This window comes from Hyperolius riggenbachi, chromosome 4 (assembly GCF_040937935.1).
Source record: "Hyperolius riggenbachi isolate aHypRig1 chromosome 4, aHypRig1.pri, whole genome shotgun sequence".
NCBI lineage: Eukaryota > Metazoa > Chordata > Amphibia > Anura > Hyperoliidae > Hyperolius > Hyperolius riggenbachi.
This window is the reverse complement of record NC_090649.1, coordinates 395,480,766-395,495,216: the sequence shown is the minus strand read 5'-3', so window position 1 is coordinate 395,495,216 and position 14,451 is coordinate 395,480,766. Positions and strand designations below refer to the sequence as shown.

Genomic DNA, 14,451 nt, shown 5'->3' with positions numbered 1-14,451 from the left:
GGCCCTAGAGCCTAGGTTCTCAACATGTGGTACGCGTACCCCAGGGGGTACTTCTGATGATTCCAGGGGGTACTTTGGCTTGATATACTTAACCAAGAATAACAAATTTAGAGTTTTAGAAAATTATAAATCTTATTTAAACAACACCAATTTAGTGTTTTAGCTATTAAAAGCAATAGTAAATGCTTGGGAATTGTTTAGAACCAATTATCATGTACTACGATTAAATATATATTTGTCAAGGGGTACTTGTGATAACGTTTACTATGCTAGGGGGTACTTGGTGAGTACAGGGGTTTAAAAGGGGTACATACCAATAAAATGTTGAGAAACACTGCCCTAGAGCATAGGGGGCGCAAGTGGTAATTGGTGTGTTAACTATTAATTTTTCTGTTCTTTCTTCACCCTCTGACTTTACCTTGTGCCGATAGACTATTTGCAGTGTAACTTGCATAGGAATGCATATTGCCCAGTCAATTCATATGCTATTGGGTAGGGACAGGTGGCATTGCCCAAGAGTGCCTTAGTCTGAGGGCCCCATCAAAATTCTTCTTTGGGGCCCCATAATCCCTAGCTATACCTCTGCAGTCTTTAGCCAAAATGTAACACCTTTGCTGGTAAAAAAAGAAGCAAGCCATTCCACAGCCGGAGCGCGCAATAAGTATGTTTAGATGCTAGAGCAGGGCCGGATTTCTGGCAAGGCCACCTAGGCCATGGCCTAGGGCACCAGAAATTTAGGGGCGGCTCAGTGAGGGGCAGTAAAGCTGTTCTATGGAGCCATCCCTATCTACAAGGACAGCTTTAACCTTTGAACTATTTGTCCTGTACTTTTGTCATCCCTGCAAGCCCTGTAAGCTCTGTCCTGCAGGTACACATCAGCCTAACTCTCATGGTGACACAATGGGTTCATCATTAAAGAGATGGTAAACATAACATATCTATACGCATATTACTAAACTAGTTATTGTCTGTGACATCCAATGATGGAGAGTAAGGAGAATTGTCATTGGGTCACACAGAGATAACAACCATACAGACGGTATAGTTGGCCTTGGGCGGTAAAAAGTACAAATCCGGCCCTGTGCTAGAGACATTAACCACTTAAGGACCGGGCTATGTTCTTCTAATCTGTGCTGAGTGGGCTCTTCAGCTCTTCAGTGTTTGAGACAGGGCGACCAGACTTCCTCCCTTTCTTCCCCACTAGGGGGATGTCCTGCTGGGGGGTCTGATCGCCGCTGCTCACTTTCGCCTAGCGGGGGGGAGCTCCTCAAAGCCCCCCTCCGCAGCGATTTTCCGCCTCCCTCTGTTACCCTCCCTCCCCTCCTCCCCCTGGGCGGGATAGGACGGCGATCCATCCAGCGCCGCCTCTGATAGGCTTCAGCCTATCAGATGCCAGCGATCCCCGGCCAATCAGAGGCCGGGGATCGCCGATCTGCTTTACAGCACTGCTGCGCAGCAGCGCCGTATGATGTAAACACAGGGGATTTCTTCCCCGCGTGTTTACATTTAGCCTGCGAGCCGCGATCAGAGGCTCGCAGGCTGTTCACGGAGACATCTTCCGTGAACTGACATGGAAAGTCCATGGGAAACCACATATGACCTGCCGCCGCCTATCAGCGTTAGGCGGTCGTTATGTGTGAGGTATAGACTAATAATTGAACTCTGTCTCTGCAACGCTACTGTAAAATCGTGTGTTTGCAAATTTGCACAACTCTGTAAATAAAACAACAGTAAGGGTCCATTCACACGTATTGCAATGAATGCATGCAATTTTCTACATTCACGATTCTGCATTTGTGTTGTTTTATATTATCTTTAGAACAAAATTTCATATGCATTTATTTACATACAAATTACATCTAAATAAGTTCCACATCACATGCGATCTTTCAAGCAAAAACACAATATTTTTGTATGTCACCATTGACTTGGTGGAATTGACAAAGAAACACAAATTGCACGCGGTACACAAAAATACGCGTACTTGACGATTTTTAAAAGCAGAAAAATAGTGAAAGCAAATTCACATATGAATATGCATACACATAAAATGTGATGCCATTGACATACAGTACGTTACATGTGCGGTAATTACATTTTGTGGAAAATCGTGTATCGCACACAAATTTTATCATGTCTTCCTAGGTGTTGCAGACTGCCTTAAAGGGGCTAAAATCACAGCTAAATTTTTTTTTAAACTGGGGTGTGGGTCGTGTTTCTGCTGAACAATACATGGTTGCAGATATCTGTGTGTATAGGCGAGGGTTAACATCTTGTTAACATTGCTTGTAGTGACAGTTGGCTAATGGCCCGTACTCACGGGCAGCAAATGTTGCCTGTCGCCAGCACACGTGAGCGTGTGGGCGACAGGCCGGCGACAGCTCCTCGCCAGGTCCCTCCGCGTACACACGCGGAAGAGGGACCAGCGGCGAGGCGGAAGCTGTCGCAGACGTTCCTCCTCCCTCCGCCGGAAGCTCCATATACTTTAATGGAGGTTGCTGTCGCTAGTCCGCGTACTCACGCGGACTAGCGACAGTTGCGGCGGAGGTGCGGCGGCGACTGTCGCCATGCGATTGAAACTTTCAATCGCATGGCGACATGAGCGACGGGCGACAGTTCGGGGTGCGCGCACGTGCAACGGCCCATACTCACGGGCGACCTGTCGCTGCAACACGCGCGCGCCGCGTGTTGAGGCGACAAAAGTCCCTCGTGAGTATGGGCCATAAGTCTAAAGGTGGCCACTAACGAACTTTTCTAGCGAAAAATCGTTCGAGCGATCAGAAATTCTAATCGGAAGTGAAATATTGTAATAAATCGTTCACTAAACCATCAATGAACCAATCTTTACTTCCTATCTATCACAACCAACAAGAAAATCCAAATTTTGGTTCAACGAAAATTCATTCGGGCGACATTTTTTTTCACTCGTTCATAATCGATTCTGTCCACCAATGAAGATTATTTACAACCAATCCGATCAGAATTTCTGATTGCTCGAATGATTTTTCGCTAGAAATTGGACCGTTAATGGCTACCTTTAGACTTATGTCCTAAATGCTGGAAAACGTATGTACTGTCCTGAGTTAGGCTGAGAGGGTTATAGCCAGTTTCCATTGTAGCCGGTGTACACCCCTGCAGCTGTGATGCAAGATCGCATCCGCATCCCTCTAGCTATGCTATGCATACCATAATGATTCATATTCTGTATTTTTGCTGCATGCCATCTGATGTTATCCATGGCAGTGCATTGATTTCAATTGGCTGCGTTTTCCCGTCCAAATTCGCATGCCGGGAAACGCAGTGAATCGCCCCTAGTGGAAACCAGCTCTTAGGCCTGGTGCACACCAGAGGAGTTTTTCTGAGCGTTTTGAGTTTTTAAATCTGCTGCTAATGTTATCCTATGTGTCTGTGCACACTGGAGCAATGAGGTTTTGTAAAAAACCCCATAGCATTACATTGGGAAGAGCTTTTGAAACCCCTAAAAGCTCTTCCCAATGTAATGCTATGGGGTTTTTTACAAAACCTCATTCCTCCAGTGTGCACAGACACATAGGATAACATTAGCAGCAGATTTAAAAACTCAAAACGCTCAGAAAAACTCCTCTGGTGTGCACCAGGCCTTACTGTCAAAATAGTTTTTTATATTAATCAATCTAAATAGTTGAGACATAACGCAATTATATACGCCTTGTTATTTAATTTTTTTTTATTAAATTCTTTATGGCTTTTAAATCCATAGAAGTATATGAAACTCCAGCAGCAGCCACACTTCATACAATGGCTTTGTTCTAAACTTCAGGATACAGACATGACAGGAGAAATAGTCTTACAAGTTCATGACACAGGAGACCTGGGTTCAAATCTCCACTCTTCCTATTTCAGTATGGCCCAGTGCACACCAAAACCGCGAGCAGATCCGCAATACGCTAGCGGTTTTGGGAGCTGATTTCAGAGCGATTCTAGGTATGTTTAGAGAGGTTTTCTAAACATACCTAGCGGTTTTGGGTGCGTTTTTGTGTAGCAGATTACACATATTGTTACAGTAAAAGCTGTTACTGAACAGCTACTGTAACAAAAATGCCTGGCAAACCGCTCTGAAGTAGCGTTTTTCAGAGCGGTTTGCGTTTTTCCTATACTTTACATTGAGGACGAAACACTTCCGAAATCCGCAAACGCGCAGCAGGAGGCGCGTTTGCGGCTTGGCAAAAACCGCAAACCGCCGGTGTGCACCATCCCATTGCAATACATTAGACAAGCGTTTTTATAGGCGGATGCGGCCGGCGGATCGCTCCAAAAACCGCTCGGTGTGCACTGGGCCTAAGTCAGCACTTATTCAATAAGGAGTTCCTGGGCGAGACTCACTAACACTGCTACTGCCTACTGAGTGCACTCTAGTGGCTGCCCCTTGCAAGTGCTTTCAGTCTGACTGGAGAAAAGCGCTATACAAATACGGTGATTATTATTAAAGTTGTTTGTAACTTTCTGCTTTATTCCAGTATGACATTTTATGAGGGGTGTCAACCCTAGAATCCACCTTTGATCAGTCTATGAATAACTTGAGTGTCCAATTGTGATCAGCACCTATGTATTCCAAACGAAGCGGAGTGCCAAGACCAGTCGTCCTTCAGTATCTCTCAGACGGCATTCAGTACTCTTCCAAAAAGGGTCAGCACCTCCAGTATTAATAGCTCTTTAAAACATAGCTCTTTATTCGGAAATCATTAAAAAATAGTGATAAGAGTGAGTGGCTGCATCCCAGCGACAGCTCGCTGTTTCAGGTCAAAGTGCCTTTCTTCAGGCTGGACAACCCCACACTAAAAACATCACCAACACACACCTCCTTAAGGGCCCTTTTCCACTCCGCGCCCCATAGCAACGCAAGGAAACTGCAACCAATTCACGTCAATGGAGAAGTTTCCATTGACGCTAATTTACCTACGCGATCTGCCGCGATGCGACGCGGGGAAATTATGGATAGCATAATGCAGTCTTCCGCAGCACGCATCTGAGTCCAGATAGCCGCCGACAGGAAGCCGCATCCGGTTGTACCGAAGACAACCAGAAGTACTTGCGGAGGAATGCAAGGCGATGCAGCGATTACCTCGCATCCTAAACGCCAGTGGAAACGGGCCCTAAATACAGAGCCCTACCTCTCTGGACCAATCAGAAGAGATCGCCCACACGGAACTGATGGAAGACTGCATGAAAGTCTTCCATCAATGATGTTCTAATGAATAACTTGAGAACATGCCCACTTCTGGCATCCTGTAAGTTGTTGAAATAGTAAACTGTGTTTTATTGCCCCCCCCTTCCTTTCTCCTAGTCATTTGAAGGCTAGAATTTGAGGTTATTGATCCTAGAGTGCCAGTATGGCGGGTTTGTCTGTAGTCAGTACATGGATGAGACCTGGGTGTATCATATGTCATTGCTGGTATTATAATGTGTGCAGGGGCTGTGTGAAGGATTACAGTATATTCTTGCAACGCCACCAAAATTCAGAGTGCTGTTTGTTATTACTGTTCAATAATTGATCCAATAAATTCTTAATTACCGTATTTAGTGGCATGTTTTACCTATTTATTTTATATGAAACATAAACATGAAAATGTATGGTTTAGGTCATCCCTTTTCTCTGTGACCTCTTTAAATGAGGGATGTGTGCAATAAACATTATACTGTGTATTAATTTTAGGTAGGTTAATGTTGAGTGTTTATTTATGTTTCTAAGCCCCTCTGGATAAAATGATAACTCCTGCGTACACAAAGCATTATGTGCAGTGAAATGACGACAATCAGGGCTTAACTTTAACGCATACTGTACATACTCACATTCCGCCACACCCTAGAAGCAGTTGTATGATTATCACAGGTATGTAAATATTAGGACTGCTTTGTCTATGTAGTAGCTTAATGTCAGGTACTGCAGCCAGCCAAGCAATAAATTAGAAAATCAAGCAGAAATACAATCAGGTTAAGAAATCGGTCCAGCACATAGCTAAATCATAGTAATCTAAGGGCTCGTTTCCACTATCGCGAATCTGCATGCGTCCAACGCATGCAGATCCGCACATGTAATACAAGTGGATGGGCCTGTTTCCACTGTAGCATTGTTGAGGTGCGTTTTTTTCAGCGTGAAAAAAACGCACAAAAGAGCCAACGATTTCGCCTGCGTCGGGAATCCGTGCGAATCGCCGCTAATGTATTTAATAGTAAAAACGCATGCGTTTGTTACATGCGTTTTTACCCGCGATTTCGCGTGCGATTTCGCACCTTTTTCAATTTTATTTAGCCCTGGCAGTGTCATGGTTAATTTCGCATGGCACCCTGCCATGCGAAATCGCATGCGAAATCGCGGGTAAAAACGCATGTGGAAACGCATCCGCATGCGTTTTTACAAGCGTCGGAATGCGGCCAAAATCGCGTCGCAACAGTGGAAACAAGCCCTAAAGCAGAACTATAGCAGAAGGCAGTCCAATGTATAACAAATCCTCTGTTGTAACAATCAGCTATCTTTAAAAAAAATGACACCATTTTGTAGATATTGGCACCCATTCAATTAACTTTTTTTCCTAAAGGCTCTCATACACGCTCAACAAGTCTTTTAAATGCACAATTATCAAAGAACTTTTGTTGTTGAAACAAACAAAAAAAAGTTGTTTGCTATTGTTCAACCAACTAATAAGACGCAACTCAAGGCAATCAAACAGTTGAGGTGCGTACACATGTCGGATTTTTCCAAACGACTGGTCGTTTGGACGTCTGAACGACCGGTCGTTTGGATGTCAAATCGGGCGTGTGTACAAACGGTCGTTCAGCTCGTCGTTCAGACGTTCAAACGACCGGTCGTTTGGCAAATCCTATATAGCTGATCATTAGGGAGCATTGCTCATGCGAAAGCCTGACTGATGCTCCCATGTCCCGGGCGATGAGGAACAAGGTTTAGCACTGTGATGCTGTCCTACAGCACCACGGCGCACCTGCCGCACATCTGCAGACATCTTCCGCCGCTGCATACGGGGAAGACCCCAGAGCTCCCCGTCGGGCCGTCCGCACATCACCATAGCCCACCGCAGATGCGCCGTCACCCATTAGTAATTTACCTCCTGTGATAAATAGTGTGTTTGTGTGTCCCAGATTTCGTTCTCCTGCACTGCCCTTTTTATCCGCTTCAGAATTTTGTATTCCTCCCGAGACAGGTGCTCAGGCGAGCAAAGCAATTCATACCAGCTTCAATGGCTGTTTCCATTGCGAGGGTTGATAAACTGGGAAATAAAAGGTTTATCAGTCCAGCCTGGGTTAGCCTAATCTGAGAGAGCACACAAGCTGTGAGCTAGGCTGCAGAACGTATTGTGATATGTGCTGCTAAGTTGTTTTTGGTTAAGGATAAATGTTAGGTTTGTTCTGTGTAGAGAGGATTTTTTCAGCATTTAAGTTTAGTTAGTAACCAATCCTGTAGCAAGGTTTTTGTTTATATATTGTTTCCTGTTCTCTTTAAACAGTGAAAATACTGTATAACAAATTTGTACAGTACAAACAAAGCTTGGTACTGGTGAACCACACAGACTGTTTATCCAAACTTGCTTGCGCTCTGTCTGACCCAGAAGGCAAAATAACCTGCTACCTATTCCATGTGTTACAGTTTACACACCCATCCCTGTACCATCATTCAGTTGTGTTTAGGATGAAAGGACTGCTAATGGTGCCCACACATGGTACAATTTTTTTCATCCAATCTTACCATTTCTATGTAATATAAGAGAACTGCCTAAATTATCTTTTCAGTGTATTCACTTAATTTACCCCTATACTACATAGAAATGGTAAGATTGGATGAAAAAAATTGTACCATGTATGGACATAATAAGGAAGATGTAATCAAACTGTAATTGGTGGTAGGGCATAATATCAAACAAATCAGGTATAAGTGATTAAAATGAATCCTCTATTAAAAATTAGGTTAAAAATGTCTTACAAAATGTATTAAAATGGGTCCCTGTTAGCTAAAACTAAAATAATCATGGCCACAAGAATACACACTTTCCCATTTTCTAAAAACATACTGGTAGGACTGGTTGCCTTCAAAACGGGCCATAGATTATGGTAGGAATGTAGGACTATGACTATGGTAGGGATCATTGTACTGTGTGAAACACTGCAAAAAATTTTAGCATTGTATAAAGGTAAAAGAAAAATATATAGTCAATAGTCAGAATATCCATATACGCGGCTACATATTCAGGTCAGGACAAGCCTCTAGTAGGGACAGCACATCATGCATCAGGTGTGTTCACCTCTTGGCCAGCTGCACAGTCACTCGCTGTCAGTCTTTGGGCTCTGCTCTTTCACACTAGAGGCAGCAGTAGAAAAGGCCAAAACGCTGCCTTTGGCTGCCAGCGTTTTGGTGCGTGTTGAAGGTGTTTTAACGTCAATACATGATTATAAATGAAATGAGAAACGCCGCGGTCAGCCCTAAAAAAGCGCCGGGGAGCTTAAAAACGCAATGCTCAAAAACGCTGCGTTAAGTGTGAAAGGTAAAATGAAAGTCTATGAACTTTCATTTTACCATGGAAAACGCCAACTATGACAGTGGCGGTAAAATGCCGAAAAAGGCCTCTAGTGTGAAAGAGCCCTTAGGGAGGAGGAGCAAGGCTATTAGGGCACAATGGCAGAGGTTCAGGAACAATGCCACCGACCTCACTGCCGGTACCATTGACAGGGCAGAACAGCTGGAGCTGTGGTGTTCTTCCATGCAACAGATTAGAGAATAAATACATACATCAACATAAGCTGGAGGTCACCAGCAGGCTCTGCTAATAACAAACTAATCTATTCATAGAACAATGTGACACTGACATGCCAGAGACCTTGAAGGAAATTCCTTGAATTCTAGTTCCTGATTCCGTGTTTGTGCACTACAGTTACCTCTGTCCTATGATTGAGAAATCTGCAGTGCTGATACATGTCTTCTCACTCTGCTAACATCTGGGTGTCTGTAAAGGGAATCCCCACAGAGATTTCTATTTGTAAACTCTGCAGAGAGGTGTAGAGTGACAGTGTGCTGCTACTGCAATCCTCAAGTGAGCATCTCTGGACTGGGGATACAGAGAGCAGTAGTGCTGTAATACAAATGATCCCACTCATCTTATCCCAGTGCAGGATTCCAGTCATCCGGAAATATTCTTGTAACATGGATTTATGCTCACTTTGATTACTTACTTATTTGACAAGTAAGCTTAGTATCTCTTTACATATACAGTATATTATCATGATCATCCACCAGGCAACCTAGGCAGGTGCTTGGGACCTAGTGGGTGTCAAGGGGTCCACCTGACACCTTCTTTAAACCTCTCGGTTTACCAAACAGACCACAAGGGGGCCCCAAATCGACTACCTTGCCTAGATCTTCATTACATCTTAATACATTTCTGCCATCCTGGACTTCTGTCCTCTTCTACCCCCTCTGGAAGCAGCAATGCTAAGTGTCCAAAAGTGCCCTTCCACACTGCATGTGCTTTGATCTAATATTCAAAGTGAATGCGGTTTGCTGATTGCAAGGGCACTGTGATAACATACCCTAGATACTCCACTATTAGTCTAGAAATGTAGGTCTGAATCACTAAATAAAAGTATAGGGGTCGACCTGTGCTCAAGTCGGACCTACATTTCTGACTCATAGTTGAGGGGTGGGGGGGGGGGGGCACCTCTCTCTCAACCTTTGCAGAGGGAGCCACAGCGGCCAGCATGCTTTATAATCTCCCTCCCACCATCACCTTTTGCTTGGAAAAGTACTACTTTGTATAGCTTACTTTTGATATGAGATGGTTTTTTTGAGGCATCCATTTGCCTGTGAGACGCTGACATTCTTACCAACCAATAGGTACAACACTGAGCACACTGAGTAATGTGTGTATTATTAGTGATATTCCCATTTGCACCAATTGATTCCAGGTGGTAAATGACACTTTCTCGATAAAGGAAATGCCAAGGAAACACAGATATAAAAGTCCTGGCCACAACAATTAACAAGGAAAGGACAAGAGGAAAGACACTGGGCCGCAGTAGGGGGAGTGGATAATGGCTGCAGATAAGGGCCTGAAGGGGTGGCTGCAATACTTTATGCTCCCCAAGTGCAGCTGTTAATTCCTCCTGGTCTAGAAGTACAGCCATTAACTTTGTTGGGTAGACTTATACTTGAGTCAATAGAAAAATGCAACCTGAGAGTGTCCAATATTGTAATCGACTTACACACGAGATTGACTTATTCTTGAGGATATACACAGTAGTAATTGTGGTGCCCTGTATTGTTTTTTTAACCCAAATAGAGATGGCCAGAGCAGTTCGCCCGAGAACTTATTCGCGCAAACTTCGGTGGTTCGCGTTCGCGGTGAACCACGAACTTTATGGCGGTTCGACCTGCCCCCTATACTACATCATTAGGGTCAACTTTGACCCTATACATCACAGTATTCCTACTGTGCCACTGCCAGGCCCAGCACATTCAGTGACTACCTGTGTGTGTGACAGCTGTACATTTGTAATACCCATCACTGCATATAACTACCTGTTGTTCACAGTGCACCCACCTACCTACGTGAGTGCACGCAGTGTCACTGTACCTGTTCGGTACCTGTGTGTGTGTGACAGGCGCACATTTGTAATACCCATCACTGCATATACCTACCTGTTGTTCAGTGCACCCACCTACCTATGTGAGTGCACGCAGTGTCACTGTACCTGTTTGGTACCTGTGTGTGTGTGACAGGTGCGCATTTGTAATACCCATCACTGCATATACCTACCTGTTGTTCACAGTGCACCCACCTACCTACGTGAGCGCATGCAGTGTCACTGTACCTGTTCGGTACCTGTGTGTGTGTGTGACAGGTGCGCATTAGTAATACTCATCACTGCATATACCTACTTGTTGTTCACAGTGCACCCACCTACCTACGTGAGCGCACGCAGTGTCACTGTACCTGTTCTGCACGTGTGTGTGTGTGTGTGTGTGTGTGTGTGTGTGTGTGTGTGTGTGTGTGTGTGTGTGTGTGTGTGTGTGTGTGTGTGTGTGTGTGTGTGTGTGTGTGACAGGTGCACATTTGTAATACTCATCACTGCATACACCTACCTGTTGTTCAGTGCACCCTCCTACCTACGTGAGTGCACGCAGTGTCACTGCACCTCTTCACGGTACCTGTGTGTGTGACAGCTGCAAATTTGTAATACCAGTCATTGCATAATTGTTCACAGTACCTGTGTGTCCGTGCATACCCGTTAACTGCACCTGTGTGACAGCTGCACATTGTATTGTAATACCAGTCACTGCATACCTTTCACTGCACCTGTGTGACTGCACATTGTATTAGTCAAGTCATTGCATACCTTTCACTTCATCCCCCCTGATCTGGACAAAACAGGTAGAGGCAGAGGCAGGGGCTGACCCAGAGGCAGGCCACCCGACAGGTCTGTTCGAGGTTGTGATTTTTTTTTTTTTTTGTGTGTGTGTGAAACTACAGTTACCCTTTTACTAAAACTACATTTTTTTTTTATTTATTTTTTTTTACAAAACTTTTTTTCCACTAAAGTTTTGTTAAATGAATTCAAAAAAACTGAAGGTGTTTCTAGTATATATAATTCTGATGCACAGAACATAATAAATCTATTGGTATCTGGTCAAATAGTGTGGGGATCTCTAAGGCTTTTTTTCCCCCCCTCCTGGCGCTCCACTACGTGCTACAATTTTGTACAAAGAGCTTTTGTAAGCGCTTTTGCAGAGCGATTCCCTTTTTTCACTTCCTGAAGTCAGTGAAAGTGAACTCTTTCACCCAGAAATGAATAAATATACAATGTATTTATTCATAAAAGCGTGAATGCAATCGCCGGATAAATCGATTTGTGGGCGTTTTGTGCTTTTCCTATACCTTCCATTGTAGCAAAATCACCCTGAAAATGGTACATGCAGAGCTTTGCTGAGCGGAAAGCCGACGAAACACACTATGAACTGTCCCATAAGGATTCATTGCACTAGTGATTGCACTAATGAGCTAAAAAAAAAAATGCAAAACGCCCTAGGTGTGAACAAGCCCTAAAGGTGCGTACACACATGCGACTATAGTCGTTTGTAACGATCGTTCCCCGATCTTTACCAACAACGATCGTTACAAAAAACAAACCACCGACTATTAAGGCAAACGACGAACGAGCCAAATCGCTACAAAAGAAAGTTCTGTCTCGGCGGATTTTTCCCAACGACGATCGTTTGCAAAAGTAGTACATCGTTGCAAACGGTCGTTCGTACTAGGCTTGACATGCGCATTTCACTATTTCTCCCTGAAACTTCTCATTTTTATGCGCAGGCGCAATAGTTGCTTTACGTGATGTAACGTTCGTTCTAACGATCAGATCGTTACACACATTTAAAAACTAACTTTACTCAGGTCGTTCTTTCATCAATTAAAAGCTCGTTCGTCGTTGTCGCATGTGTGTACGTAGCATAAGTGTCACACAGCTCTATTTAGCTTGATGCTTGCCTGATCAGGCATTGCGACACACATGGCAGTTACATGGTATAATAACAGCAGTAAACTGTTTCTTATAACCAACACCTTCCACAAATCAGCTCATGCTATGATTGTGGGTATGTTGGGGAGGTTAGAAAATAATCCGAAATCATTTTCAGCTGAGTGGCACTTTTGTGGAAAGAGCCTGCAAAAACTTACATCTTAGACAAGTAACCACCATAGTTGCAAGACATTGGTGCTGACGAGAGCACTTAGGAAAAAATTATCTCTACAGGTAAATATATCAGAGCTAGTCTAGTTGAGGTGACCCACTGGGAAACTGCCGTTCCAATTGCTGCTCCCTGCAATAAATCACAGAAAACTTCTGCTAAAATCAAAGTGCTGAACAAGTACATACACACATAGGGCTTGATTCACAAAGCCGTGCAAACTGTTTAGCACGGGTGTGCTAAACAGTTAGCATGGGAAGTGCCGTTCGCGGAATTTTGCGCGCGCAAAGTGCCACGATTCGCGCAATCGTGGACTTTTGCCGGCAAATTGCGTGCGCAAAAGTCTGCGATTACTTAAATCGCGGCACTTTGCGCGCGCAAAAGTCCGTAAACGGCACTTCACGTGCTAACTGTTTAGCACACCCGTGCTAAACAGTTTGCACGGCTTTGTGAATCAAGCCCATAGACCACTAAATTAGTACATTCAAAAACTGCACACCAGGACATGCTTTGGGCATGGTGCTCGCTTTGTCTGCCATCTCTGCTTGCACAACTTTACTAAACCTATTCGGTAGGTTGCATGGATAAGGTTTACTAATTACATATTTCAGAGTGCAAATTAGTGGTCTATTTATGTATGCACTTGTTGTGCTTTTGGTTGGGTTCATATATGACATTGCATGAAAAAGTAACGTTTTAGGATGTTGCGTTTGCGATTTTCTTTTGCATTTTTACTACGTTTTTGGTGCGTTTTGGCAAGTGATTCCAACCCCCCCTCTTTTCTCCCCACCAACAGAGCTCTCTGTTAGTGGGGTCTGATCGCCCCCCATGTTTGTTTGTTTATTTGTTCGTTTGTGTGTTTTTTTAATAAGTGTTTTTTTGTTTTTTTACTACTGTAACCCCTCCTCCCTCCCCCCAATCCCCATGATCAGCTGTCATAGGCTTCAGCCTATGGCAGCCGATCACCTTTGTGTCTCAGGAGGGGACAGCCATGTCACACGGTACACAGGACAGTACAGTACACCAAGCAGGAGATGCGTGCGCACTCTGCGCGCGATCTCCTGCAAAACAGAGCCCCAGGACGGCGTTAGGCGGTCCCGGGCTGCCACTGCGGCCACGCCCATCGGCGTGACGCGGTCGGCTAGTAGTTAATCAAAAACACATTAAACAATGCATGCAAAACGCTATGCATATGCTTTGCCATAGACTTTCATTATGTGCGTTTTGGCAGCCATCCTGCATAACATGCACACTAGCAACGTTTGCGAAATGCATACTGTACAAATGCAGTGCAAAGCAGCTTCTTCTGCTTCCCATAGACTAACATTGCTGCATAAAATGCAGCGTTTCACGCTATGTTAGCATTTCTGCTATGTGTGCACCCAGCCTTTTAGCAGAGGCGAGTTTGCTGCTATTTATTACAGGGAGTGGAAGTTGTCTGTGAGGTTTCCCAGTGGGTCACTCAGAGAGAGATAAAGATGTATTGGGGCCCTAGGCAATGTAGTATATTTAGCCCCCCCCCCCCCCCATTGTGGTCTTTTTGGTAAGCTGAAGTGGAGAGAGGTCAGAGAAGGTAGCTGGGGGCCCCTCTGAAACCCACTAGGCCCCAGGCACCTGTCTAGGTTTCCTGCTGGATGGTGATGGTCCTGCTCTGGGGCCACATCAACTACACTAGCTCCAATATATCTCCCATCACACATACAAGACAATACGGCCTTCAGTGT

At 44.4% G+C, this 14,451-nt stretch overlaps 1 protein-coding gene across 2 annotated transcripts in view; it reads right to left on the bottom strand.

The window, feature by feature from the left end:
• DZANK1 (double zinc ribbon and ankyrin repeat domains 1) overlaps positions 1 to 14,451 on the bottom strand; it is a 93,834-nt gene that overhangs the window by 78,644 nt on the left and 739 nt on the right. The gene's annotated exons all lie outside the window — the stretch shown is intronic.